We start from the raw sequence: 26,744 nt of genomic DNA, 5'->3' as shown, positions 1-26,744 counted from the left end.
TACCCGTGTTCATCATAATGACTTCCACAAGTGTACTCAGTGATGTGCAGGCAGCGTGTGGACTGCAGGTGCCATAGACTCGTGTCAATGAGGTGCTAACCAGATTCAGAGGGAATATACAGGGCTTTGTGTGCTAATGCTGAAACCCAAGAGCAGCTAAGTGTGAGGTTGAAGCACAAGGCAACCCTCCCTCCTATAGACACTACTCTCTGCAGGTGACAATGAACTCCCAACCATCTCACAATGTAATCCCTTTTCCAAACTGCTCTGTCTGCTTCATAAATATTTCATGCACTATTGTAAGTGGAACAATGAAAACAGCAAAAAGACCAAAAGGCTAAAAGTCTTAGTATTTACTGAACAGCAGGCAGGGAAGCTTGGCGTCTTCTTGTCATTTATGAGTTTCAGAGTTACATATGTTTTTGTATAAATGGATCCCAGATGAAGCTTCCTGTGCCTCCTAAAAAAAAAAAAATAAAGAAGGGAAGGGTACAGAAGGTAGTCATAGCATATTTGGATTTGTTTGTTAGGAAGCTTTACATGTTCTTTGGAACTTTGGATAATCACTATCAAAGTCATGCAGGCTCCACCTTCGCAACATCTCCAAGATACGTACGTTCCTCACCCCAGACACTACTAAACAACTCGTTCACTCCCTCATTATCTCACGCCTGGACTACTGCAACTCCCTTCTCACTGGCCTACCCAAACAAATGCTATCCCCACTCCAGTCTATCCTGAACTCAGCAGCTAGACTCATCCACCTTACCAACCGCTCCACATCTGCCACCCCCCCTCTGCCAATCCCTTCACTGGCTCCCGATTGCCCAATGCATTAAATTCAAATGACTAACTCTGACATACAAACCCATTCACAACGCTGCCCCAAACTACCTAACTGACCTGATACCCAAATACTACCCTACCCATGCCCTTTGCTCCTCACAGGACCTCCTACTCTCCAGCTCCCTGGTCTCCTCCTCCCACGTCGACTGCAGGACTTCTCCAGGACTTCCCCCATCCTCTGGAACTCCCTACCCCAATCCATCAGACTGTCACCTACCCTCCTCACTAGAGATGAGCGAAGAAATGAAAAATTCGATTCGGCTGATTCGGCGAATTCCAGTGTGAAATTCGATTCGATGCGAATTTCTCCGCTACGAAGATGACTTATTTAAAGGGTTTCTAGGCTTCAGAGAGCCTTTAAATTAGTGCAGAACACTGTACCTTTAATTTAAATGCCCTTGGAGATGAGGAAGGAGAAGGAGAAGGAGAAGGATGAGAAGAAGGAGAAGGAGAAGGATGAGAAGAAGGAGAAGGAGAAGGATGAGAAGAAGGAGAAGGATGAGAAGAAGGAGAAGGATGAGAAGAAGGAGAAGGAGAAGGATGAGAAGAAGGAGAAGGAGAAGGATGAGAAGAAGGAGAAGGAGAAGGATGAGAAGAAGGAGAAGGATGAGAAGAAGGAGAAGGATGAGAAGGAGAAGGATGAGAAGGAGAAGGATGAGAAGAAGAAGGCTGAGAATAAGGAGAAGGATGAGAAGAAGGAGAAGGAGAAGGATGAGAAGAAGGAGAAGGATGAGAAGAAGGAGAAGGAGAAGGATGAGAAGAAAGAGAAGGATGAGAAGGAGAAGGATGAGAAGAAGAAGGATGAGAAGAAGAAGGATGAGAAGAAGGAAAAGGATGAGAAGAAGAAGGATGAGAAGAAGGAGAAGGATGAGAAGAAGGAGAATGATGAGAAGAAGGAGAAGGATGATAAGAAGGAGAAGGAAGAGAAGAAGGAGAAGGAGAAGGATGAGAAGAAGGAGAAGGATGAGAAGAAGGAGAAGGATGAGAAGAAGGAGAAGGATGAGAAGAAGGAGAAGGATGAGAAGAAGGAGAAGGATGAGAAGAAGAAGGATGAGAAGAAGGATGAGAAGAAGGAGGAGAAGGATGAGAAGAAGAAGGATGAGAAGAAGGAGAAGGATGAGAAGAAGGAGAAGGAAGAGAAGAAGGAGAAGGAGAAGGATGAGAAGGAGAAGGATGAGAAGAAGGAGAAGGATGAGAAGAAGGAGAAGGAGAAGGATGAGAAGAAGGAGAAGGATGAGAAGAAGAAGGATGAGAAGAAGGATGAGAAGGATGAGAAGAAGGAGAAGGATGAGAAGAAGGAGAATGATGAGAAGAAGGAGAAGAAGGAGAAGGATGAGAAGAAGGAGAAGGATGAGAAGAAGGAGAAGGATGAGAAGAAGGAGAAGGATGAGAAGAAGGAGAAGGAGAAGGATGAGAAGAAAAAGGATGAGGAGAAGGAGAAGGATGAGAAGAAGGAGAAGGAGAAGGATGAGAAGAAGGAGAAGGATGAGAAGAAGGAGAAGGATGAGAAGAAGGAGAAGGAGAAGGATGAGAAGAAGGAGAAGGAGAAGGATGAGAAGAAGGAGAAGGAGAAGGATGAGAAGAAGGAGAAGGATGAGAAGAAGGAGAAGGATGAGAAGGAGAAGGATGAGAAGGAGAAGGATGAGAAGAAGAAGGCTGAGAATAAGGAGAAGGATGAGAAGAAGGAGAAGGAGAAGGATGAGAAGAAGGAGAAGGATGAGAAGAAGGAGAAGGAGAAGGATGAGAAGAAAGAGAAGGATGAGAAGGAGAAGGATGAGAAGAAGAAGGATGAGAAGAAGAAGGATGAGAAGAAGGAAAAGGATGAGAAGAAGAAGGATGAGAAGAAGGAGAAGGATGAGAAGAAGGAGAATGATGAGAAGAAGGAGAAGGATGATAAGAAGGAGAAGGAAGAGAAGAAGGAGAAGGAGAAGGATGAGAAGAAGGAGAAGGATGAGAAGAAGGAGAAGGATGAGAAGAAGGAGAAGGATGAGAAGAAGGAGAAGGATGAGAAGAAGGAGAAGGAGAAGGATGAGAAGAAGGAGAAGGATGAGAAGAAGAAGGATGAGAAGAAGGATGAGAAGAAGGAGGAGAAGGATGAGAAGAAGAAGGATGAGAAGAAGGAGAAGGATGAGAAGAAGGAGAAGGAAGAGAAGAAGGAGAAGGAGAAGGATGAGAAGGAGAAGGATGAGAAGAAGGAGAAGGATGAGAAGAAGGAGAAGGATGAGAAGAAGGAGAAGGAGAAGGATGAGAAGAAGGAGAAGGATGAGAAGAAGAAGGATGAGAAGAAGGATGAGAAGGATGAGAAGAAGGAGAAGGATGAGAAGAAGGAGAATGATGAGAAGAAGGAGAAGAAGGAGAAGGATGAGAAGAAGGAGAAGGATGAGAAGAAGGAGAAGGATGAGAAGAAGGAGAAGGATGAGAAGAAGGAGAAGGAGAAGGATGAGAAGAAAAAGGATGAGGAGAAGGAGAAGGATGAGAAGAAGGAGAAGGATGAGAAGGAGAAGGAGAAGGATGAGAAGAAGGAGAAGGAGAAGGATGAGAAGAAGGAGAAGGATGAGAAGAAGGAGAAGGATGAGAAGGAGAAGGAGAAGGATGAGAAGGAGAAGGATGAGAAGAAGGAGAAGGAGAAGGATGAGAAGAAGGAGAAGGAGAAGGATGAGAAGAAGGAGAAGGATGAGAAGAAGGATGAGCAGAAGGAGAAGGATGAGAAGAAGGAGAAGGATGAGAAGAAGGAGAAGGATGAGAAGAAGGATGAGAAGAAGGATGAGAAGAAGGAGAAGGATGAGAAGAAGGACAGTTCTGTGACAGTTTCTGTCTATTTCTGACAGTTCTGGGACATTCACTCCATACAGCGGTTTCAACCGCTGTATGGAGGGAATGTCATAGAACTGTCAGAAATAGACTATTAATGACAGTTCTGGGACTGTCCTTCCATGCAGCGGTTGAAACATTGTATGTATTTGTTTCCATAAATGGATCCATTTATGGAAACAAATACATACAATGTTTCAACCGCTGCATGGAAGGACAGTCCCAGAACTGTCATTAATAGTCTATTTCTGACAGTTCCATGACATTCCCTCCATACAGCGGTTAAAACAGCTGTATGCAGTGAATGTCCCAGAACTGTCATAAATAGTCTATTTCTGATAGATCTGGGACATTCACTCCATACAGCTGTTTTAACCGCTGTATGGAGGGAATGTCATGGAACTGTCAGAAATAGACTATTAATGACAGTTCTGGGACTGTCCTTCCATGCAGCGGTTGAAACATTGTATGTATTTGTTTCCATAAATGGATCCATTTATGGAAACAAATACATACAATGTTTCAACCGCTGCATTGAAGGACAGTCCCAGAACTGTCATTAATAGTCTATTTCTGACAGTTCCATGACATTCCCTCCATACAGCGGTTAAAACAGCTGTATGCAGTGAATGTCCCAGAACTGTCATAAATAGTCTATTTCTGATAGATCTGGGACATTCACTCCATACAGCTGTTTTAACCGCTGTATGGAGGGAATGTCATGGAACTGTCAGAAATAGACTATTAATGACAGTTCTGGGACTGTCCTTCCATGCAGCGGTTGAAACATTGTATGTATTTGTTTCCATAAATGGATCCATTTATGGAAACAAATACATACAATGTTTCAACCGCTGCATTGAAGGACAGTCCCAGAACTGTCATTAATAGTCTATTTCTGACAGTTCCATGACATTCCCTCCATACAGCGGTTAAAACAGCTGTATGCAGTGAATGTCCCAGAACTGTCATAAATAGTCTATTTCTGATAGATCTGGGACATTCACTCCATACAGCTGTTTTAACCGCTGTATGGAGGGAATGTCATGGAACTGTCAGAAATAGACTATTAATGACAGTTGTGGGACTGTCCTTCCATACAGCGGTTGAAACATTGTATGTATTTGTTTCCATAAATGGATCCATTTATGGAAACAAATACATACAATGTTTCAACCGCTGCATGGAAGGACAGTCCCAGAACTGTCATTAATAGTCTATTTCTGACAGTTCCATGACATTCCCTCCATACAGCGGTTAAAACAGCTGTATGCAGTGAATGTCCCAGAACTGTCATAAATAGTCTATTTCTGATAGATCTGGGACATTCACTCCATACAGCTGTTTTAACCGCTGTATGGAGGGAATGTCATGGAACTGTCAGAAATAGACTATTAATGACAGTTCTGGGACTGTCCTTCCATGCAGCGGTTGAAACATTGTATGTATTTGTTTCCATAAATGGATCCATTTATGGAAACAAATACATACAATGTTTCAACCGCTGCATTGAAGGACAGTCCCAGAACTGTCATTAATAGTCTATTTCTGACAGTTCCATGACATTCCCTCCATACAGCGGTTAAAACAGCTGTATGCAGTGAATGTCCCAGAACTGTCATAAATAGTCTATTTCTGATAGATCTGGGACATTCACTCCATACAGCTGTTTTAACCGCTGTATGGAGGGAATGTCATGGAACTGTCAGAAATAGACTATTAATGACAGTTGTGGGACTGTCCTTCCATACAGCGGTTGAAACATTGTATGTATTTGTTTCCATAAATGGATCCATTTATGGAAACAAATACATACAATGTTTCAACCGCTGCATGGAAGGACAGTCCCAGAACTGTCATTAATAGTCTATTTCTGACAGTTCCATGACATTCCCTCCATACAGCGGTTAAAACAGCTGTATGCAGTGAATGTCCCAGAACTGTCATAAATAGTCTATTTCTGATAGATCTGGGACATTCACTCCATACAGCTGTTTTAACCGCTGTATGGAGGGAATGTCATGGAACTGTCAGAAATAGACTATTAATGACAGTTCTGGGACTGTCCTTCCATGCAGCGGTTGAAACATTGTATGTATTTGTTTCCATAAATGGATCCATTTATGGAAACAAATACATACAATGTTTCAACCGCTGCATTGAAGGACAGTCCCAGAACTGTCATTAATAGTCTATTTCTGACAGTTCCATGACATTCCCTCCATACAGCGGTTAAAACAGCTGTATGCAGTGAATGTCCCAGAACTGTCATAAATAGTCTATTTCTGATAGATCTGGGACATTCACTCCATACAGCTGTTTTAACCGCTGTATGGAGGGAATGTCATGGAACTGTCAGAAATAGACTATTAATGACAGTTGTGGGACTGTCCTTCCATACAGCGGTTGAAACATTGTATGTATTTGTTTCCATAAATCCATTTATGGAAACAAATACATACAATGTTTCAACCGCTGCATTGAAGGACAGTCCCAGAACTGTCATTAATAGTCTATTTCTGACAGTTCCATGACATTCCCTCCATACAGCGGTTAAAACAGCTGTATGCAGTGAATGTCCCAGAACTGTCATAAATAGTCTATTTCTGACAGTTCTGGGACATTCACTCCATACAGCGGTTTCCGGCAAAAAGTGTATGTGCAGAGTTCCTCTATTCTGCAGATACACTTAGAGGAGCTCTGCAGATACACTTAGAGGAGCTCTGCACATACACTTTTTTCCGGTTTGGAATTATTCTTATTTTCATCCTACTTCTTCTTCTTCTTCATCCTCATCCTCATCCTCTTCTTCTTCTGAGGATGAGGATGAAGAAGAAGAAGAAGAAGAAGAAGAAGTAGGATGAAAATAAGATTAATTCCAAGCCGGCAAAAAGTGTATGTGCAGAGCTCCTCTAAGTGTATCTGCAGAGCTCCTCTAAGTGTATCTGCAGAATAGAGGAACTCTGCACATACACTTTTTGCCGGCTTGGAATTATTCTTCTTTTCATCCTACTTCTTCTTCTTCTTCTTCATCATCCTCATCCTCAGAAGAAGAGGATGAGGATGAGGATGAGGATGAGGAAGAAGAAGAAGAATGAAAAGAAGAATAATTCCAAGCCGGCAAAAAGTGTATGTGCAGAGTTCCTCTATTTCTGACAGTTCTCTCACAGCTTCTTCACATGTACAGCGGTTGAAATATCTGTATCCTAAATGGAAACTAATAGATACAAATTGTATCTATTAGTTTCCATTTAGGATACAGATGTTTCAACCGCTGTACATGTGAAGAAGCTGTGAGAGAACTGTCAGAAATAGAGGAACTCTGCACATACACTTTTTGCCGGCTTGGAATTATTCTTCTTTTCATCCTACTTCTTCTTCTTCTTCTTCTTCTTCTTCTTCATCCTCATCCTCATCCTCTTCTTCTGAGGATGAAGAAGAAGAAGAAGTAGGATGAAAAGAAGAATAATTCCAAGCCGGCAAAAAGTGTATGTGCAGAGTTCCTCTATTTCTGACAGTTCTCTCACAACTTCTTCACATGTACAGTGGTTGAAACATCTGTATCCTAAATGTAAACTAATAGATACAATGTTTCAACCGCTAAACATGTGTTCCTTCTGTCAGAGAACTGTCAGAAATAGCGGAGCTCACTGCAGGGACACTTTTGCCGGCTGATCGGGAAATGTTCGATTCGCGCACCCGAAGTAGGCAAAATTTCGGTTTCGACACGAATCGAATATTTCCTGAAATTCGACTCGAATTCCGGTTCGCCTAGTTCGATTCGCTCATCTCTACTCCTCACCTTCAGGTGCACCCTAAAAACCCATCTCTTCAGGGAAGCCTACCCCACCCTCACCTAACAACCGATCTACTCCACTTCTCCTACCACTCCATCCCCCACAGCCACTTCCTCCTGTACCACTATCCCCTCCTTCCTATATTGTAAGCTTAAAAGAGCAGGGCCCTCAAACCCCTCGTGTATTGTATTGTACTGTATTGTCTCATGTCCTGTCCCCCTCGCTAATGTACAGCACTGAGCACACCCTTTGGCGCTATATAAATACTGTATAATAATAATAATAATAATAAAGAGAACTTAGCAAAACAATTGATGCAGATATTAGGTAAAGATTCCCAGACATCCTTGCTCATAGTTACGACAATCTCGAATACTTTTATGTCCTGATCGCCACCCAATCTGACTTTATGGTGTCACAGTTTACCCATCCCTCTTTGCCCCCTGCACATTTATGTTGGCCAGTGAGGTAGCCCATCATAATAATGAGCCAAAAGGAATGTGGGGGTGTGAGGTAGCAGAGCTGCAGGCAACAAGAACGAAGGACCAAGGCCTCTTACAAGGGAAGTTTCTATAGGTAGGATGATCTGCCTATTCATTAATCAGCACCTACTACCGCTGGAGGCCCTCATTATTCCTAAAAAAAAAAAAAAGGTTTTTGCAAACAATCTTTAACATTGGAGCATTACATGCTATTATCTTGTTTATGGGTATGTTTGTTATTAAATCTTTCCTAACAAGTCATTAGTTTTGACACTGCTGGTTACAGAGTAGATCCAGACTGGACATGTGCACGCCGTAAATTTTAGTTTTGGATGCATTCGTTCATTGAAAATTTTAATTTCATCACATTCATTATGTTGAACCAATTTGCTTTTGGGATTTGTTTTCGTGATCCATTTTATATATTTGTTTGTCTGGGTGGAAAATGTTGCAGTTTTTTCAGAAGATTGCTATATTTTTCAGGTGTATTCAATATTCATTTATCAGAACTTTTCGGAATTATTCAATATTATTGGACTCAACTGAATAGATATTGTAAAATTCGTTAGCCCCTGAATTTTTCAAACCTAAGAATTGCATTAGACTGTGGAACTGAACTAACTGACTGTGACAATTACAAATTCAATTTAAATCCCAAATTTACTCAACTCTGAAAAATTGAACAAATTTGAAAATTGAATTAATTTCCCCATGGGTGCGAACTGAATTGAATCATGTGACATCATCCAAATAAAATGAATGTATTAGTTAATTTCGTTATAACTTGGGATTCGTTTACATTCATTACTATGTCCATTCTGAGATTTGTATACATCCAAAGCTATGAAAATATAATTTTCGGATGAAAATCAATTCCTTAAGAAACACATATATCTAATGCAGACATCACACAGCCTTAGCTTTTAATACAACCTAATAAGCATGAAAATTGTTTTGTTTGTAAAGTTTTCTTTGTATCTCAGTACAAATATATTATTTTAATGTTTAGTTTTATTTTGCATAGTTTACATGACTATCCAAATGCCTGGTGCCTATAACAACAGCATAGATATGCTATACCTCCCTAGGTGTAAACAGCACATACCGCTGAAAGATTTAGAGGACACATGTGGGGGGGAGGTCAGGGGTCACTGAAACTTATACAATGCAGTGTAATTTGGCTTTCATCATTTAGCTCACTGCACTTGTAATTAAATACAAATTAGTCGAGGTTAGGCATAGATCTTTATGGCATAGATACTGTTAGATACTATGTATTCTATGACTGTAAGAATGTGTGTCACAGATTCCAGCCCCCAAAAATATATGTGTATTGTAGGAGTGCTGGACCCTTGAGTGTATGACAAAGGTATGCCAGTTTCTGAAAATGTTCTCTCCATTGACAGGGGTAATTTAAGGAGTCCCTGGAAACATTTGTAGGGTATTTGAAGAATAGGAGCAAAGATTCAATTAGTCCAGCATTTTATTTTAATACAGCATAAAGGTAAAAATCCAACATGTTTCAGGGACCTACAAATCCCCCTTCATCAGGGTGTGTATGCTCACAATAAATAGAAATCATCATTATTATTTATTACAGGTACTTATATAGCGCCTTCAATTTACGAAGCACTTTACATGTGTGTGTGTATATATAGTACATTCACATCAGTCCTTAACCCTCAAGGAGCATACAATCTAAGTTCCCTAACTGACATTCATACATACACACACTAGGGCCTATTTAGACAGGAGCCAATTAACCTAGCAGCATGTCTTTGGAGTGTGGGAGAAAACCGGAGTACCCGGAGGAAACCCAGGCAGGCACAGGGAGAACATGCAAACTCCAGGCAGGTGGTGCCATGGTTGGGATTCACACCAATGACCCTAGTACTGCCAGGCGGAAGTGCTAACCATTTAGCTATTGTGTTAGACTTGTCTCAAAAAATGAAAACAGTAGGGGTGGGAGCCTCCAAAATGCACTCTTTACATTGTAGTTAATAAAAAACCCATAATAGAATAATCAGTGTGGCCCTCTCACTTTTTCAATACCCTTCATAGATTCCAGTAAAACTATCTTTACATATCAGAGTTTTCCTAATGCTGCCTCTGGCTCCTATTATACACACATTTTTATAAAAAAAAAGTAATGCAAATCCTGCTTTACTATAAACCAAAAGTAATAGAATGATGTATTATTATTACCATCTGTTGGATAGATATACCCTATCACTACCCCTAAATGATAAGAGCTCTATTGGCTTCTTCATCACAAATTAATAAAAACCTCTTGATGTGTAGATATGTATCACATTAATTGATTATTGCACCCAAAACCAAAAATGTGTTATATTGCAGCTTACCAGTCCTTAGATGTGTGGTTGCGTTTGGGTTTTTTTAGGCTTTATGTCTTTGTTTTCACCTGGTGATCTGGCCAGCAACGCACCTCCTGTATTAGAGTGCCTAAACTCTGGATGAAGGAGCACAGGGGCACCTTTGGACAGCAGCATTGTCAGTCTGGTGGAGAGGAATGTTAGATCAACTAGCAGAATAAGATTTAAATTTATATTTATTTACATATTAAAGCATGTGACAAAGACAAGAATAGAAAAATATGTCTGTATAAACATACAGTATGTATGTGAAAAAACCAAGAATCTATTAAAACACCTTCTGTTACACATCAGGAATCTATGGTGCTGTGAGTATGAACATATTAAAAACAGTTGGTCTTGGTCACGACTAGCAGATTTAAAGTGATATTAAAGGCAGATTTTTTTTATTTTATTTTAAATAACAAACATGTCATACTTACCTGCTCTGTGTAATGGTTTTGCACAGAGCACCCCTGATCCTCCTCTTCTTGGGTCCCTCGCTGGCACTCCTGGCCCCTCCCTTCTGCCAAGTGTCCCCACAGCAAGCAGCTGTTCTGTGTGTCTATTCACACATGGAGCGTAACTCGGCCCCGCACTCCGCTCTCTCCTCATTGGCTCACTGACTGTGATTGACAGTAGCGCGAGCCAGTGGCTACCACTGAGCCAATGGGAAGGGAGAGACCCAGGAGAAATGCACAAAATGAGGGGGGGGAGGGGCTGGGGGGATGCTGCACACAGAAGTACTTTTTACTTTTGTGAGTAGAATGCATGAAGGTAAAAAACCTTGAGCTTTTACAACCACTTTAAATATACTAATAAATTGAACTGAATCCAGCTCACACTTTTAAGAAGTTACAGCAACAGTTTTTTTCCTTTTGGGATAAGGGTTTTATATAAATAAAAGCTGATCATCGTAAGCACCCCTGTCAGTGGTAAATGGTTTGTCTCAACCTTGTAACTGCTACATCTGCAGGACAGCTTGCTCTGTTGAAATATAACAGACTTACTGGCCAGATCACTAGATGAAAATAAAGGAAATAGAGACTAAAAAATAAAACGTGTGCAGCCACCACATCTGACAAATGGTAAGCTGCAATATAATAAACATTTAATTTTGTGTTTAATGCCACTTTTTTTTCCGGCAGTTGATGAGAGATCATGTGATCTGTTAGAAGTGTCAGTGATTTAGAATCATGTCCCTTAGATTGTAAGCTCTAACGAGCAGAGCCCTCTATTTCCTCTTGTACCAAATTGTATTGTAACTGTAATGTCTACCTTCATTTTGTACAGCGCTGCGCAAACTGTTGCCGCTATATAAATCCTGTATAATAATAATAATGTCCCAACTTGATCTTTGTATCTACATCTGCTGAAGGCTGGCAGTTGATAGTGAGGTACATAGTAACGTCAAACTTTGGAAGTCTGGCGGTACGTACATTCTTGCGATGGAGGTATTGTTACCAGACAGTCGTCTTTAATTTTCCACCTTGCAGCTAAAAAAAATGACAGTTGGGACCTGATTCCTTGATTAAATTTTTTTTTGCTTTAGCTACAGTTTAATCATTTTTGTTTTCTTTAAAGTCTTGGTATGAATGGAATGTGTTTTTTGCTGCACTTTGTGTGAATTTCCAGAACATGTCCTTAAATAGTGATTTAAAGTTGATTATTAACATGTGGGAGATACGGGAGACTGAGCTGGGAATGTTTACAAGTGAAAATAATCTGACCTTTCTGCAGACAAGTCCAATATTTAGGGTGAACATTCATCGCTCCCCTGACACCACACTCGATCTGTTCTTGTACAAACCGCTGTGTCTCACTGTGCTGTATTGTAACAGTAGAATGACACAGCCCTCGGAGAGCCATAAGTCAATGTTGCCTTGAAATACAGCTTGGTTTAGTGGATGTCTGGCTGAGCTGTGCCTTGTATGTGACAACAGACATGTGTTATGTCCTCATTAAACAGGATGAGTCAACAGACTACTTCTATAGCTGACGTCTCTATGTCAGAATGTTAGAACTAGGTCTCCCACAGGCCCACTGAAGGGGCCGATGAATTAATTTGCAACTCAGCAACTAGTTTAGCCCATCAGCAGACACTTCTAGGGACCAGAGCACATGTGCATCCTTTGATAATAGCGAAGGGTAAAGTGTTACTAAACCCAGGACCCTGCATTCACTATATCTGGTTTCCCACAGTACACATAACATGGAAGTGCCATTATTTTAGTAAATATAAACTGCTAACTACTTTTTCTCATCAGCAGTTAGAGTAGTCTTGTGGCTTCTATCAGTGTCCAGCACAGCACTATCTAAAGCTTGTAGGAGGAGTTTTCTTTCTGCTCTAGGAGGATGCAAAATCCCTGACTTCTGTTTGGACAGTGCTGATTGGCCCTGTGCTGGTCACATGCACTCTCCCAAGAAAAAAAAAAACCTCTCTAACTATACACACCAAATTGAGCATGTGCAAATGCCTGCGGTTCAGCCTGTCTTATCAGGAGATAAGAGGTGGCCACTTGAAAAAGGGGAGGAACAGAGAAAAAAGAATCAAACGGCCTTTTTACACAATGCAGAGGATTAACCCCTGAGGTTCCACAATGAGTATAACAAGCATGCTTTACAGACTGATTTTACTGTTGTGGGTTTAGTATCACTGTAAGGAAAAGTGACCAATTACCCCGGATTTCTGATAGCTTCCTTAGGGGTTAAAGCATGTGTCTGGCAATAGGTAGCTTCTATATGTATGCATACATCCCAAATTCGAGCGCATAGCATGTAGAGCAGAGATTCTCAACCAGGGTTCCTCTAAGGCTCCATGCACACTAGATCAAAAAATGCTGGAGAATACACTGGCTAAAAATTGCTGGTAAAAGCATTGTTTTAGTAGTGTTTAGAAGATCTAGCGTTTTATTAGCATTTTTACAGTACATGTAGAAAAAAATAAGGGCTACAAAAAAGCTATTAGTAGGGTTTTAGTAGCGTTTAGGAATGTTTAGAAGTATTTAGTATTTTTGTCTGCTGGAAAAACGCTCCAAAAAACTCTACAAACATCAATTTTTTTTCTGCTCCTAGAAGCCGAAGCTCAAAAAATGCTGATAAACTAAAATAGTGAGCATGGACACATAGGATAACACTATTTCGCTTCTAGAAGCAGAAAAAATGCTATTAACAGCTTCTAGGAGCTTAAAAAAATGCTAGTGTGCATGGAGCCTAATAGTGTTTTTTAGTAGCATTTTAGTAGCGTCAGAAGAGTTTAGGAGCAATAGCATTTTGTTAGCATTACAGTACATGTAAAAGAAAAAAAAAGCTAGAAAAAAGCTGTTAGGAGCATTGCGGAATGTTTGTTGGTGCCAGACGGGTTGGTCTGAGTATTTAAAAACTGCTGATCTACTGGGATTTTCATGCACAACCATCTCTAGGGTTTACAGAGAATGGTCCAAAAAAGAGAAAATATCCAGTGAGTGGCAATTGTGTGGACGAAAATGCCTTGTTGATGTCAGAGGTCAGAAGAGAATAGGCAGACTGGTTCTAGATCATAGGAAGGCAACAGTAACTCAAATAACCACTTGTTACAAGCAAGGTATGCAGAAAACCATCTCTGAATGCCCAACATGTAGAACCTTGAAGCAGATGGGCTACAGCAGCAGAAGACCACATCGGGTATCAAGGTGTACCTAATAAAGTGGCCGGTGAGTGTATACCTCATAATATATATAATAAACATACAGTAGGTTAGAACAATAACATATGCATTTAATAATTTCATCGTCAAGTCACTTTCCAGAGCATTTTTCCATCACAACATTCTATTTTGGCTCAGCAGAACATTCTTTGGTGCTTTCAGTAGCCAATCCAAGCCTGAGCCTGTACATGACGATCACAATTTGTGTTTCTGCGGTGTATCGTATGGAAACTCTGGGAAGAGCTGACAAGATGTCTTTGCCTCTGGGACACGTTCTTGACTCGGATCAGTCTGGTAACCTCATGTGTAAACAGAACACTTACAAGGTATATTATTCACTCTTAATACATCAGCACATTCAGCTGATGCCTGTGCTTGGCTTGTACTCATGGGATTCAATAAACGCCATAAACTGATGTTTTAGTAGCCGTTCTTTCGAAAAAAATACACTTTAAAAACAAAACTGAGGACAATTAGGATTTTTTTCTGCTGCTAGTGAAATGTCTTTGCTGCTATCTTGTGCTGAATAATCAGGTCATACATCATTTCTGCAAGTAATCCGATAGTAGAATTTAAAAGAATTTCAAAATCAACATTTACCTAAAACAAAGGCAGATTTTTTACAGCTGATCTCTAGGCAAAAATAAATTCAGCTCTGTATTAAATAAAAAGCCATAAAATGTATTTTTTAAATATTAGTGTAAGTACCGGGTATATGAATTTGACTTGACCTCAGCATCTTGCATTCCTAGAATACAGTACGTAGTACTCAGACTAGTAGAGGGAGAAGCAGTACTGGGAGTCTTATCATGCAAATGTGCTGAGAAGGAACATGATGATAAGAGGAGAGATTAGAGTGAGAAGAGGGATGGCGTCATGACTCTGCTGCTGCTCCTTCTTCACTGTCCAATCAGCAGGCTGTGGGTGTGGATATGACATCACAGTATTTCTTACCAGGAACAGAAAAAGAGTCCTCTCCCTGACTTAGTGCCAAGAGCTGAGTAACTTTCATGAGTGAAAGGATACAATTAAAATCCTTTGGCAGGTAAAACAGCTTACATATGCATAGTTAATTTTTGTATTTAAATGTTTGCCTGGAGTTTTGCTTTAAAATGTCAATATCTTCATTTCCACCTTTAATATATTTTTTTAGTAAATTTTTTTTCATTTTTTGATATAAACTCCCAATAACCTTCTCCACGTGAAATCATAGTAATTGTACTCACCAGGGGCGGACTGACAACTCATGGGGCCCCCAGGCAATAGGGGATCACGGGGCCCCTGTGTCCTTGCCCAAACTCAAAAAAGCCTATGAAAAAGGTACCAGGGGCATCTCATGGGGCCCCCTACTGACTCCGGGCCCTCGGGCAGTGCCCGAGTTTCCAAATGGTCAGTCCGCCCCTGGTACTCACCTATCTGAATTGAACCGAACCCTAACTGGCACCCAGTGCAAGTCCTCCCTTATGTCTCAATGCTGCTTCTTTTCTAATAGGCAGTTGAGACGCCTGGCCACAAAATAGCTGCACCTTAGAGTGGTTGTAAAGGCTAAAGGCTTTTACATTCATGCACTCTATGAATGAAGGTTCAAAACCTTCTGTGTGCTGCTCCCCCCACAGCCCCTCCCCCATACTCACCTGAGCCTTCCTCAATCCAGTGATGTACATGGGAGCCTCTCTCTTCATTGACTGGGCCAGCAGCAGGAGCTACCACTGCTGTCAATCACAGCCAGTGAACCAATGGGGAGAGAGCAGGGGGGGGGGAGGGCTGGGTTGAGCCACAGCTCTGTATGCTGCATAGAGCAGGGCTTGGGAGGAGTGAGCAGTGCCCCCATCCCAAATGGCATGCTATTGGGGGCACTAGTCAAGGGAGAGGAACTAGGAGTGCTGGCGGGGGAACCAAAAAGAAGAGGATCGGAGCTGCTCTGTGAAAAACCATTGAATAGAGCAGGTAATTATAGCATGTTCGGTATTTAAAAAAAAAGCTGAACCTTTAATATCACTTTAAAAAGGTATCTGGTATAAGAGACAGTTTATCTGAGATCAATTTAAAGTAGTTCTAAAGTCTAAATGTTTGTTACCGTAATGCGTTCCCTACATTAAAGGGACTGTAAACCTCAGGCATGAAATATGAACAAAGTGTATCCCTCTATTGTGTGTACTTGTCTCAATCCAAGTGTCATTTCTGTCTGCTGCCTCATTCTTCTGCTCTCAGCATGAGTTACTTCTGACAAGTATTCCTGACACCAAGAGAAAAATGGGAGTGATCTCCAGTAGATTGACAGCCTCAGCATTTGTTCTGTGTGCTGTGTGGAGGGGGTGTGTCCCTTCCCTCCAATCAGCTCTCAGAGCTCTTCTCACGGAGTGTAACTGCAGCTCCCTGCCCCCTGCTTTTCAGATCTGAGAGATCCTGTGTAAATTCTGCACTTTGAATGGATGTACGGGACAGACAGCTGCAGATAGGCAGGTACAACTTATGCGAGAGGCTGTGTCTTACCTGAGGCCAGCCACTTCACTGGGTATATGTAAGGGTTTACATCCACTTTAAGGTAAAAAAAAACACCCCCAAAAAAACACCCCACTACTTATATTTACAATATTTACCTCACTCTTTTCATCAATCCAGTGCTGCCCTGGCTGCAGCACTGCTCTCCCCTCTTTCTGGTCTAACAGGCCACACTGAGAGCAGTGGGAGCCATTGACTCCTGTTACTGTCAGTCAAACTCCTATGAGGACGGAGCGGGGATGTGGTTTACCGGCGCTGTGTGTGTGTCTGTGGACACACACAGCCTGACTTGGGTGCCTTCTTAGCACCACAATGCTGAGGGAGCACTTGAAAAAAGAAGGAGTGCATAGGGCCAGTGGGGGACTGCCAAAAAAGAGTTAAAGGACTGCGCGGTGCAAAATTGTTGCATAGAGCAGGTAAGTATAACCTATTTTTTTTTTAAAAGCCTTTAATATCTCTTTAAATCTAAGAAACCCTTTTAATCTGAACAGCATTAAGGAAATCAAGGCCACAAAAATTGAAAACGAACGAAAGATTGCAAAAAATAGTAGGACAAACCCCTCAAAAATTCTTCAAATATAGTAATAGTAAAAAGGTCCGGTCAGAGCATGTAGGCCCTTTACAAAATAATCTAGAGTGAGTGACTGGGGACAAAGAGAAGGCACATTTATTAAATACCTTCTTCAGCTCTGTGTATACAAAGGAGCATGGGGGAGCTCTTGTCCATAATGGGCATGGTATTGACACAGCTCCAGATGATCCACATTGGCTCACAATTGATATGATCCAAAAGTATTTAGACAGTATAAAGGTGAATAAAGCACCTGGACTGGATGGCATACACCCACGGGTCCTTAAAGAATTGAGCTCTGTCATTTCAAAGCCATTGTTTCTAATTTTTAGGGACTCTTTAATGACTGGCATAGTACCACTGGATTGGCGTAAGGCCAATGTGGTGCCAATATTTAAAAAGGGGTCAAAATCTTTCCCAAGTAATTATAGACCTGTTAGTTTAACTTCTATAGTTGGGAAGATACTGGAGAGTTTAATAAAAGACCACATAGATGAGTTCTTGCTGGAAAAAAATATTTTAAGCAACAGACAGCATGGATTCATGAAAGACAGAAGTTGTCAAACAAATCTGATTTCTTTTTATGAGAAGGTGAGCAAAACCTTAAACAGAGGGGTGGGGGTGAACGTGGTATACTTGGACAGAGGGTGGCGGTGGACGTGGTATACTTAGATTTTACAAAAGCTTTTGACACAGTTCCCCACACACGGCTAATGTGTAAGGTAAAGTCTACAGGCTTGGAAAAATCTGTATGTAAATGGGTAGAAAACTGACTAACAGATTGTATTCAGAGAGTAGAGGTTAATGATTCATACTCTGAATGGTCTAGGGTTGTCAGTGGTGTACCCCAAGGTTCAGTGTTGGGACCTTTACTTTTTAATATATTTATAAACTATATAGGGTCTGAGATTAAAAATCCCATTTCAGTCTTTGCAGATGACACCAAGCTGTGCAGTGGAATAATTTCCTTACAGGATGTCTCCAACATACAAACCGACCTCAATGCTCTGTTTAATTGGGCAACTATGTGGCAAATGAGGTTTAACCTCCTTGGCGGTATTCCCGAGTGTAGCTCGGGGTAACATTTCAGTACCACAAACGGTAACCCCGAGCTACACTCGGGAATACCATGCGGCACTGCTCCAGCATTTGTTCTTCACTTACCTTACCCTGCGCTCCCATGATGTGTCCCCTGCAGCGTCCCCAGCCATCTCCTCTGGCCGATGCCAGCATCCGGCTTCTGTGTCCTGTCCCTGTGACGTCGGGACGTACGGGCGCCGCTGGCGGCGGGAAATTTAAAAATTTTAAAAAATGTCTTTTTTTTTTTTTACATTTTACATAGTAAAACATTGCTGTCTCAACCAATTTCACATACATCTTGTCCCTAATGCTTTGTCCTGCGCCCTGCCTGCATTTTGTCTGTTCTTTCTGCCTGGAAACTGAGAAATGTCCATGGCATCCAAAAAGTGTCCCTTTAGGTCAAAAGCAGTTTAGATCAGCTAGGAGAACACGATTTTGCGACTTTGCTCAGCAATGTGCTAACTTGGCGCTATATTTCACATTTCAGTGTTTTTGGTTTGATTACATTATTGAATTAAATGTATTATTATTATATTATTATTTTTTATGATTATTTATTAAATTATAATTTATGATTTCGTGTTTCAAATTTTATCATATCCGGGATGTTTACTAGACTCTTGTTCGGACAGATTTCAGTGAGTTATTCCTAAGAATTACAGGCCTACAATAAAAAAACTACATATTTCCATGCACAAAAATGGTACCGCTTTCAGCACCAAAAATCGGAAAGAATCATACCGCCAAGGAGGTTAATGTTGATAAATGTAAGGTTATGCACTTGGGGGCTAAGAATATGCATGCATCATACATACTGGGGGGTACAACTGGGAGAATCAATGGTGGAGAAGGATCTGGGAGTTCTGGTAGATCACAAGCTTAATAATGGCATGCAATGCCAAGCTGCGGTTTCTAAAGCGAGCAAAATCCTCTCTTGTATTAAAAGAGGTATGGACTCCAGAGAGAGAGAGAGATATCATATTAAATTATTAGTAAGACCTCATCTGGAATATGCAGTTCAGTTTTGGGTACCAGTTCACAAAAATAACATTGTGGAACTGGAGAAAGTACAGAGAAGGGCAACCAAACTGATAAGAGGCATGGAGGAGCTCAGCTATGAGGAAAGATTAGAGGAACTGAATTTATTCTGTCTTGCGAAAAGGAGGTTGAGGGGGGATATGATCAACATGTATAAATACATCAGTGGTTCATATAGTGAACTCGATGTAGAGCTATTCACCCTGAGGTCATCACAGAAGACAAGGGGGCGCTCTTTACGTCTGGAGGAAAAGAGATTTATTCTCCAAATATGGAAAGGTTTCTTCACAGTAAGAGCTGTGAAAATGTGGAATAGACTCCCTCAAGAGTTGGTTCTGGCCAGCTCAGTGGAGTGCTTTGAAAAAGGCCTGGATTCTTTCCTAGATACACAGAATATAACTGGATACTAACATTTATAGGTACAGTTGATCCAAGGAATATCCAATTGCCTCTCGGGGGATCAGGAAGATATTCTGCAGGAGAAAATTGGATCATGCTTTGCTGGGTTTTATTTGCCTTCCTCTGGATCAACTGTGGTTATAGTATTATAACGTTTTTTTTTTTTAAATGGTTGAATTAGATGGAGTTTTGTCTTTTTTTTGGCCAGATTAATTATGTAACTATGTAAGCATAGTATACTGTAAAATACAAGAAAAAAAAACAGATTTCATGAATATTCGTATTTCTTTGAATAAATTACAAATGCCGCATGCCATAATTTTAGTGCTTGCTTTGTGTTTAGCAACTGATGAATATTTTTGCATTTTTTTTTGTTCCTATGACAAATTGTGACCAGCGGGACCTTGCTTCCATAGGAGTCCTTCATTGTGAGATAGGCTGGTTTGAAATGATTTTGTACACTGTGCTACAATAGCTGAGACTTGAATTCTAATTAGCACGAGGGTAAGATGTCAAATCCACCTCACGAAATACAGAAGAATTATTGCCTCAGTAATAGCTGAAAATTTGAACTTGGCAGCTTTATGGATTGCCTAGTGACAAAAAAGGCGTTTGGATTTAAAAGCCTCGTGAAAAGGTTGCTTTCTATAGACACCCGCAGAGTGCTTATCTATATAAAAAAAAAACACCCAATAATTTCTGTTACTTAAAAAAGTATTGACGGCAAAAAAAAATCTTGATATTACATCAATAACCTTTCCAGGTCTGTGGTCTGCATTCAAAAGCATCATAAGGAGCTGGAGAGAGAGGACCGTAGGAGGGAAGGGTCACGGCAAAATTATTAGTTGAGAATTTAGTCTTGCTTTTAACAGCATTAAAGCACCTCAGACATTAACGCCATCTTTTTTAGGCATCCAGCTCCCGAGAAAAGAGGCCGCTCATTGTGATTAGATTTTACAGTAATGCATGAGTGCACTTTGCCCTATAACCATAAAAATGAAAAATGCCATTATTGACACAAAATTGCTCTGTCCTTCTTTTACTACATTTTAAACCCCTATTTTTATGTGTACATTTTTTTCTGTATGAAATAAAAGAAAATTCAGAGTGCTATACCTCCTGGTGGTAATGCTGATATATTAAAATGTTTTAAAAAGAGATTACTAGCAGGAACATGTGCTGTATTTGAAACACAATAATCCATATATGGAAGAGTGCATTTAAAAAAAAGGAAAAAATCACATAAAAATTACTTTTGCGTAAACCTTTTTTATTCATTTAATATGTATAAAAAAACTAAAAATGTGGAGTTTATTGTATGTCCTCAGCTTGTAAAACTAACCATTCAGTTTAAAATAGAAATGAAATAAAACATTTGTATAGAGATATAAAATCATTATAGACACCTTTTTCCCTTTGTTATAAGTGATCACATTCCGCCCGGGTTCAATGGAGGACACTGCATGTAATTTGCGCAGGAATCGCACTACATTGCTGTGCGAATTACATGCAAATGTCTGTGTGGTGCGATCTGAGCCATATATTTTGTATGGCTCAAATCGCATCACATCCGCACCAAAAAGGTGCAGGGACCCTTTTTTAAATCTGCACCTGAATCGCATCACATGGGTTTTCTCATCCATGCAATGCAATTTCTGGCAATCGCGTTTTGCAATCTGTTTGGGGTGTCATTAATTTATCATTGACACCCGCACCAGATCACATGAACGCGATTGCAATGCTGTCCTGAGAATGCACAGGATTTGCAGCGTTTCCCACACTGCAAGCGTAAGAGCTGGAGGAGGAGAAACAGCAGTACTCTGATTTACCCAGTGAAAAGCTGTGCGGGGGGGACAAGTGCCTGGACAAGTATGATCATTGGAGGAGAGCACACTGAGTTCCCAGCACAGCTAGAAAATTGACCACGCTGTGCTCTCATGTCTAGTGTGGTCAGTTTTTAATAGGAAAGCAGAGGGACTGGCAGGGACACCAGGGATTTCATACAAAGGAAGCAATACAAAGAGAACAGGATACTTTTCCATACAAGTACATGGCACAGCAGGCACATATCAGGAATATGAAATGTTGGGTTTACCTTTTTTATGTCCAGACAACCCAAAGGAACTAAGCCATTGTAAGGTACTACAAAAAAGGTGTTTTTTGGTTTCGATTAAAGAGCATTCTTTAAAGTCTTAGTTAAATTGATTGTAGATACATTTTCACTTATATTAGAAATAAATTATTCAAACTCCTTTGAAGTTGAACTGATTTTAGACACATTTTCTCTTAAAACACGTGCATGTTGACCTCTGACAACAGTTTCAAGGTTTAGCTGATTAGTGTTCAGGCATCTCAATTGCATGTTTGCTGAGATAACCAGATTTTACAGTTCACTTGTTTTTTGTAGTTCAAATTAAAAGTATTTATGTAAGTACCTGTTAAGTTGAATGGCTTTTAGATACATTGTCTCCTATAACAAGTGGATGTTGTCCTCTGACAACAGTTTCAAGGTTCAGCTGTTTTGTGGTGAGGTATCTCAACTGCTCGTTAGCTGAGATAAACATATTTCAATGTTCACTTTTGGTTTGTAGTTCGAATTAAAATGGTTTCTCTACCTTACTCTACAACCCTAGGCATTGGCCCTGACTACTCCACTGATGTTGCCAATGTTTTGTGAACGTTCATGTATTCCCAAGATACCAAATTAATGTTTACAAAAGCTAAATATTTATCTTGACTCAAGAGAAGGTCTGTAAGGTGCCTGTAGGTATTATATTGTGATTTTCTTATACTTGCAGTTGGGTCAGGTTCATTAGACAACCATATGATCTCTGCAGAACCAGCAGAAGTATTCAGTTGGGTTGGAAGTTATCTCAAAATCAACTGTTCTTCCTATCAGTGCTTACTCAAATTTTCCAGAATAGGTCAGTGGCCTTTGCTTGTAGGACACCATTTCCTATGCGCATACAATCAAGTGGATTCCAAATGACGAATGTGTTTTATGTTTATGGAAGTACCTGAACACTTCTATCTGGATACTCATCCAGCAACTAATGCCAACAGGTGATTGACAGCCTCAGCTGTGCATGTTTCCCTGTGAGACTGTGTAGGGGGGGTGTGCCCATTCCCTCCACTCAGGTGTCAGATTACACTCTCTGGTCTATGCTGTGCAGTGTGTGATGTCATAACCCCACCCCTTGCTTTCTGAAGCTAAGAAATACTATGTAAATTCTGGGCTTTGAATGGATGTAGAGAAGAGACACCTGCAAATAAATAGGTACAACTTATCTAGGAGGATTTGTTTCATCTCTGTGTATCACCTGATTAAAGAGTTTACAACCACTTGATTACAAGTGTCTACAAAGGATCATTTTTATTTATTTAAAATGAAAAAAATTGTTACACTCACCTGCTCTGTAGAATAGAATTGCACAGAGCAGCTCCAATCCACCTTTTCTAGGGTTCTTCAGTGGTGTTTCTGGCTCCTATACCAGGCTGAGTGCCCCCATAGCAAGCTGCTTGCTATGGGGGCACTTGTGCTTGTGTGGATAGACACACAGAACGCAGCTCTGCTCTGCCCCCTGTTTCCTCCTCACTGGCTGTGATTAGCTGCTGTCTCTAAGCCAATGAGAAGGGAAGGAGCCGCTACTGTCCTGCACATCACTGGATTGAGCTCAGGTGAGTATAAGAGGGGCTGGGAAAAACGGCATGCAGGTTTTTTACCTTCTGTCTTTAGAATCACTTTAAAGCGTTACTAAAGGCTTACATTTTTTTCTAATAATAACAGTCATGTTATACTCACCTGCTGTGTACAGTGGTTTTGCACAGAGAAGCCCGGATCCTCCTGTTTCCGTGCCTTCTGTCAGGTGCCCCCACAAGCAAGTAGCTTGATATGGGTGCAATCGCTTCTCCGTGTGTCCATTCACACGCGGAGCTGCAACTTGACCCCACCCCCTCTTTCCTCATTGGCTCACTGGCTGTGATTGACAGCAGTGGGAGCCAATGGCTCCCGCTGCTGTCTCAGCCACCGAGGAGAGGGAATCTGGGGATAGCCAAGACTCCAGTGAACATCGCTGGATCGAGAGGGGGCTTAGGTGAGTATTAGGGGGGGTGGCTGCACATAGAATACATGAAGGTTAAAAACCTTAAGCCTTTTGCAAACACTTTAAGTCTAGTTCCTTTTTTTATAAATATAATATTCTCCCAAAATATAATATTCTCCCAAACAGCATGCTTTTTTTTTTTTTTTTTAAAGAATTGTCATTGTGAATTTTGCCAGAAAAGGTTAAATTTCAATTTACTCTGTAAACCAATTTTGTAATTTCTATTGTTTAAATATGACAATGCATCAACGTTTTTGCCAGAAAGGTTCCCGGATCCTATTTCTTGAAGACCTATGTGTCCAGCTCTGATTTTCAATTTCAATAAAATCTAATCTTTGTTTGAGTTAAGGACAGTACAAAAGGGTATTAGATTTCAGAGAAACAAGCATACATCACTTTGGAAGTAGCCAAGACCTTTTCAACAAGTATGAAGGCGAGAGTGCTGGGGAGGGCAGGGAATAGAAGAGAAGGAGGAGGTGGAGAGCGGGTGACCTTAAAATTCCCAAGTGGCCAAACTAATAAAGGCGACATACATTTCAATCATGTAAAGAGGCTATTTAGTATTTGTAGTGTGCCATGTAAGGGGGTGGTAAGGTATTTTTAACAAACGAGTTCAGATCTCTAGCAAAAGTGTTCACATCAAGTGTGGACTGCTGAGATTTTGACTAATTTATAATGATACAAAGAGAATCTGATTATCACTGGAACAACCTGGATTTGAAGCATTGGCTTAGGATTTTTAGGCACATCTTAGCATTTGCTTCTTAAATTTCTTAGCTTCTTGCTTTCCATTTATTTTTCCAATCTATGATTCTTATTCATTTATAGCCAATGTGTTGTTTTGTTTTTGGATTGCCTAAATCAGCACAGTGACTAAGTGGTTAGCACTTCCACCTGGCAGCACTAGGGTCGTTGGTTAAAATCCCAACCATGACGCTACCTGTATGTTGCATGTTCTCCCTGTGCCTGCGTGGGTTTTCTCCAGGTACTCTGTTTTCCTCCTACACTCCAAAGGTTAATTGGTAGGTTATTTGCTTCCTGTATCAATTGTCCCTAGAATATGTATGAATGAAAGTTAGGGACCTTAGATTGTAAGTTTCTTGAGATTTAGGGACTGATATGAATGTACAATATATATGTAAAGCGCTGCATAAATTGACAGAGCTATATAAATACCAATAATAATAATTCTGTATTCTGTTATATCTCTTTACCCTCACTTCTTCTGGTGACAGCTGTAAAGTTTTGGATTTTTCATCACTTTATGTGTTGGTAAAAATATCAGAACAAATTGAGAATGCAAACATTGTCGACATAGACAGCAATATACAGTAGATGTGACAGAGGTCCTAATCTTTTACTGCCACATCCAAAACAGAACAAGAAAACGCTAGCTATACATACATTTTACCCCATAGAATGTGTTGGTTTCAGGCAGGACAGGTTTGACCCATAGGCTGGCACTGTGAGAAATAGTGAAAGCACAGTCACTATGTAGTTCTTTTAAGCAGTGTCTGCATATGTAATGAACAGATTTGGATTTAAAAAACATTAAAGAGGCAAAGGCCTTTAAAAAGCCTGGGTTCACATATATGCGGTGCTGTATATCGCATGTCTTTCGCACAGAAACTGCATCGCATTTCTGTGCAAATCACATGAAATTTGTGTGCAGTGCGATTGGAGCCATACATTTTCTATGGCTCTAATCTCACCACTCTCGCAACAAAAAAGTGCAGGGCCCTTTTTTTGGTCGACACTAGAATCGGATCGCATGGGTATTCACACCTATGGGATCCGACTCTGCACATCGCATCGTGTTTCGCGGACCGCTTTCGGGGTGTTGTTAACTTAACATAAACACCCGCAACGGTTCGCATGAATGGGGTGCGATTCTGATGCGGTGCGGAATTTTCACAGAAACTGCTGCAAATTCCACACCACATCAGTTTGAACCAGGGCTCAAAATGGTTGTAAACCTCTCAAATGAAAAATGAAGTAAGCATATCCCTCTATAGTGTGTACTAGCCTCAATCCAAAGCCTTAAGCGTGGTTTTCACCATTTTCCTCTCTCTCTGTCTGCTATCTGCATTAGTCACTTTTGACAATGTATGCCAACACCACAAAATTCCCAGGAGATGGTCCCATCCCTCCTACAGCACAGAGAAGGTGATTGACAGCCCCAGCTGTGCATGTTTCCTTATGAGACTTTGTAGAGAGGGGTGTGTCCATTCCCTCCACTCAGGTCTCAGATTACACTCATGGGCTCTGCAGTTTATGACTTCAGATCCCCGCCCGTGTATGTGGACCAGAAGTGGCTGAAAGAGGCCTGAATCGATCAGTGGCACTGAGCTTCCCTTTAGAGTGCTGATAAGTACTATTTGTATCTAACAAGGACACAACGCAAACTACAAAACCAAAATATACAATATAAAAATCTACAGAAAACAAGATGTTCTGTAAAGCATCACACAGTGAATTTATATGGAGGTCACCTCTCTCTGCTGATCATAGATTGAACACCAGCAACAGCTCCCTTCCCCACGTCACCGGCCTGAGAGTATATTTCATATTAATTTCATCAATTATCTAGTGGCAACACAACACCGCCCTTTTTTCAGTCCTTGTCTTGCCTTTGGACATTGAATAAGGATTTTGTCAGTAAGCAAAGCGTCCTGGGAGTCTACAAAGTGATCACGCCATGAAAACCTCATACATCATCTGGGCACACACAGGGATAGAACAGTTCATTAGACAGGCCTGGCTATCTCCTGAAAATCCCACACTGCATTACAAAGTATGTTGGAATAGCACATTGCGGGCTGCGAGCCAGGACATCACAGAGGACTGCCTATGAACCTTCATACTATTTCTGGGTGACCAAAAAAGAGCTGCAGATCTAAAAGAGTAGAATCTTGGCTTGTACGAAAATGCCGTCGTTAACATTTTTAAATAAAAAGCCATTTTTCAGTGCATGCACATTGAAAGGATCAATTGTGTTCAGCATAGGTAAAAGAGAAATTCTTAAATTGGAACTTAGTTGTATCTGAGCACCACAAAC

General features: G+C 40.7%; 1 protein-coding gene and 1 long non-coding RNA gene across 2 annotated transcripts in view; one reads left to right on the top strand and one right to left on the bottom strand.

The window, feature by feature from the left end:
* The window catches only part of NRP1 (neuropilin 1), a 234,722-nt gene that overhangs the window by 49,810 nt on the left and 158,168 nt on the right, over positions 1–26,744 (top strand). The gene's annotated exons all lie outside the window — the stretch shown is intronic.
* On the bottom strand, positions 339–12,239 carry LOC149469737 (uncharacterized). Its single transcript, XR_016311521.1, has 3 exons — positions 12,039–12,239; positions 10,300–10,453; positions 339–460 (listed from the first exon to the last, which is right to left on the bottom strand). It is a non-coding gene; the product is annotated as an uncharacterized LOC149469737 (long non-coding RNA).

Source organism: Staurois parvus, unplaced genomic scaffold (genome assembly GCF_062004578.1).
Source record: "Staurois parvus isolate SC_StPar_1 unplaced genomic scaffold, SC_StPar_1.0 ptg000061l, whole genome shotgun sequence".
Lineage (NCBI taxonomy): Eukaryota > Metazoa > Chordata > Amphibia > Anura > Ranidae > Staurois > Staurois parvus.
This window is presented reverse-complemented; position numbering and strand designations above follow the sequence as displayed.